We start from the raw sequence: 4,184 nt of genomic DNA, 5'->3' as shown, positions 1-4,184 counted from the left end.
GAGTGGTTTCATAGTCTATCTGATCCCGTGAGCTTTCGATTCTCGTCATTCTCGTCGTTCCTCTCTTTTTCTCGAGTGCTCTCGATTCTTTGCTTCTTCTCTTGAGTTCTTGTTTTCACCTCATCCCTTTTCCTTCCCGTCTCGGTCCTAAGATCTCGGGACGAGATCTCTTGTTAGTGGAGGAGTGTTGTAACGCCCTGGATTCGATGCGCCAGGTGTCTGCCAGTTATTCGCCATCGTTGCCATGTCATTTGCTTGCGTGTTGCACTTTGTCATATCATCATGTGCATTTCATTTTGCATACGTGTTCGTCTCATGCATCCGAGCTTTTTCCCCGTTGTCTGTTTCGCGATCCGGCACTCCTATGCCCTCCGGCGTTCCCCTTTTGTCTCTCGTTGTGTGCGGGTGTTAAACTTTCTCGGAATGGACCGAGTCTTGCCAAGCGGCCTTGGTATAGCACCGGTAGACCACCTGTCAAGTTTCGTGCCATTTGGAGGTCGTTTGGTACTCCAACGGTTAACCGCGTAGCCCAAAACCCCCCCTTCTCTTTGCAGCCCAACACCCCTTCCAAAGTGGCCCAAAACCCATCCAAACCCACTCCATGCTCTCCGCCGTTCGATCACGATCGCATGACCGAAAACCGCTCCTCATTTGGACTCTCCTAGCTCCCTCTATCTATAAATATGTGTTCTCCCCGAAATTCCGCAGTCCAAACCCCCGAAACCCTAGCTTTCGTCCTCCTCCCGCTGCCGGACATGTCCATATCGTGACGGACATGTCCGCGCCGCCGCTCCTCGCCCAATGACGCGTTGCCACGTGGCCCGCGCCGCCTCCCCGCGCCGCCGGCCCGTCGCAGCCCGCATCCAGCCCGCCGAGCCCATCTGGGGCCCGGTCGAACCCGCGCGTCACCGCCCCGCACCCCCGCGCGCTCCCCGCCGCCGGTGCGCCGTTCGCCGCCGCCATGGGCTCGCCGGAGCCCCTCGGTCTCGCTACCGCCTCGACCCACGCGTTGGCCGCGCCCTCCGCCGTCTTCACCGCCCCGACAAGCTCGCCGCTGCCGGCCGGAGCTCTGCCTCGCCCCGCCGCCTCAACCCTCGCCGTCGCCTCCCTGGAGATCCGTGCCGCCCGCCGGATCCGTCGTCTGCTCCGGCGCGGGCCGCCTCCCGCGTCCCCGCAGGCCGCTGTGCCGTCTCACTGCCGACCACCGCTGCAGGTCACGTCGCCAGCGCCCGGCCTCTCTCTCCCTCCCTTTTTCTCCTTCCTCCCCTCACCATCTCTCTCTCCCTCGCAGCGAGCCGCCGCCGCCATGAACGCCACCACCGAGCTCCGGCCAACTCCGGTGAGATCTCGTCAGGGTGGACGAGATCCACCCATCCCTCCAACCAAACGGCCGAATCCATCCCGCACCGCGCCATCCCGCTCCGTCCCGTCCCGAGTTGACTTTTTGGAGGGTATATTTTCGTCCAAGTCCCCAGATCTATAACATTTTCATGCGCTATTTGACCTGTCATATCTCCTTGCATACTGCTCCATTTTGTGCATGCAATATGTCAAATTGTTCATCTCAACGAGTACTTCATTTCATTCCATTGCATAATATTCATTTGAGTTCATCTTGACGCCTGAATCATCGTTGCAAGAGTGCTATATAATATTGTCTGCTGACTGTTAACACAACATGCTCATTTGTCATTTTTTCCATGATTGATGTGTTCATCCTATGAGGTTGATGTCTACATGTGTTTTGATCTATGTCATGTCTTCCTTACAGAGGTGCTTACCATGTATTTTTGTGATCAATGTGGTGACTAGCACAAGCATGCAAACTAGGCTTTGTGATGTTGCTGATTTTAGTCCCTGTTCTGCTGTTATTTGATGCCATGTAAACATGATGCTACAGAGAGATCCATGCATATTTTGAGATACTTCATTAAGGATGTTTTGAAAATATGGTTATTGTCTATCCATTCATGCCCCTGATTGCAATTATGGAGTAGTCTAGCATGTCATTTGCGTGCTCTACTTTTGCTACAAAATGTTTCCTGGCAGATGTTTACTTGTTATTCAATTTTGCCAAGGTTGTTGTAGTTGATCCTTGCAGGCCATGAACTTGTTCTTGCCTTGGTTTGTTTCATAAACATGTATTCTTGCTGATGCTATGCTTATCTTGTCATGCAATGACTTGTGGTGAGTGAATCAAGCTTGTTAAGTAGGGTACGTGCTGTTACTGTTTTGCTAGGCTGAATCTGTTATTTCGTGATGCTATGTAAACCTGCTGCTACAAGTCATTCTATGCACAATCTGGAGAAGTTCACTAAGGGTGTTTTGTTCTACATGTCATGCTCTATCCATCCATGGCCCTGGTTGCATTTATAGCCTGTTGTAGCTTGTTGTTTCCTTGCTCCAAAGTTGCTAAATAATGTTGCTGTCAGCCTGTTAACATTAAGTTCAGTTGTTGCCATGATTGTTGCTAGTGATCCATGCACCCTATGGACTTTCTCTTGCCATGCTTAGCTTCTTAAACATGTCTTCTTACTGTTGGTTGCCTTGTCATTCCATGTATTGCTCTGTGGTGAGTGGTACAAGCTCATCTACATGCCTTCTTATCGTTGTTCCTGCCATGTATGAATCTGTATTATAACTTGCTATGTTTACATGGGTGCCATCATATTTTTTGATCCTTTTTGGCTCATGGTCAGTGAAGGACTTTTGTTCTATGCATTTAGTAGTATCATGCAATGCCTTTGTTTGCCATGATAAGTTCCTGTAACATTTTGTTTGATAGCTCTAAACATTGCAACCTGATGTTATTTTCTGCAAAGTCTGAACTGTTATTATTTGCAACCTTGCCATGTGTGTTTGAGCATGTTCTAGTGATTTCTGGAGATAGCTCAGTGTTCATGTTTTGTTATGCTTTACCTGTACATCATGTCCATTCCTTTTATTCTCATGTTGGGGTGCTGTAGCATGTTGTTTTGATGCTTGCAATATGCCTAGTTGCTGTTTTGGACAGATTGGTGCTATAACTTGTATAGTGTGTGTGTGTTGAACTGTTGCTCCGTTTTGAGTGTGCTCTACAAGAAAATTGCTTGATTTTGCATGTAGCTTCATATTATCATGTTGCATCCTTGTTTTGGTGTGTTTTCTTGATGTTTGAATGCATTTTGCATCAATGCCATGTTTAACTTGTTTTGCTCATATCTTCTAGGCCGTAGCTCCGAACTAAATGAACTTTATATGTAACTTGACTAGAATCTCGTGTAGATCATCTTATTGTATCTTAACTTGCTGTTTAACAACTTGAACATACGGTTTATTCAGATCTGGACCAATTTCGAAATATGCATATGAGGACTTACCGGAATTGTTATATGTTGTTTCTGGCCTCATTTAAACTTGCTTTGATGTGTTGCTCTTGTATGCATCATCTCTTGCCATGAGTAGCTTCATGTAGTCTTGTCTTGCATCATGCTTGGTTGTGCATCATGTCTTGTATATGTGTGGTGTGTTTACCTTGTTGTGTGCTTCTTCTCGATAGTTCTCGTTTCGTTGCGATCGTGAGGATTCGTTCGTCTACGCTTGGTTCGGCTTCATCCGTTCGTCTTCTTCATGGACTCGTTCTTCTTCCTTGCGGGATTTCAGGCAAGATGACTGTCACCTTGGATCTCTTTACTATCATTGCTATGCTAGTTGCTTCGTTCTATCGCTGTGCTGCGCTACCTATCACTTGTTTATCAAGCCTCCCAAATTGCCATGAACCTCTAACCTTTGACACCCTTCCTAGCAAACCGTTGCTTGGCTATGTTACCGCTTTGCTCAGCCCTCTTATAGCGTTGTTAGTTGCAGGTGAAGTTGAAGATTGCTCCATGGTGGACAGGATTATGTTGGGATATCACAATATCTCTTATATTATTATTAATGCATCTATATACTTGGTAAAGGGTGGAAGACTCGGCCTTATTCCTGGTGTTCTCTTCCACTCTTGCCGCCCTAGTTTTCCGTCATACCGGTGTTATGTTCCCGGATTTTGCGTTCCTTACGCGGTTGGGTGACTTATGGGACCCCCTTGACAGTTCGCTTTGAATAAAACTCCTCTAGCAAGGCCCAACCTTGGTTTTACCATTTGCCTCACCACCACCTATACCTTTCCCTTGGGTCGGCCAACCCGAGGGTCATCTTTATTT

This window comes from Triticum dicoccoides, chromosome 5B (assembly GCF_002162155.2).
Source record: "Triticum dicoccoides isolate Atlit2015 ecotype Zavitan chromosome 5B, WEW_v2.0, whole genome shotgun sequence".
In the NCBI taxonomy this organism is placed as follows: domain Eukaryota; kingdom Viridiplantae; phylum Streptophyta; class Magnoliopsida; order Poales; family Poaceae; genus Triticum; species Triticum dicoccoides.
The sequence above is the reverse complement of the archived record's forward strand: the minus strand, read 5'-3'. Positions refer to the sequence as shown.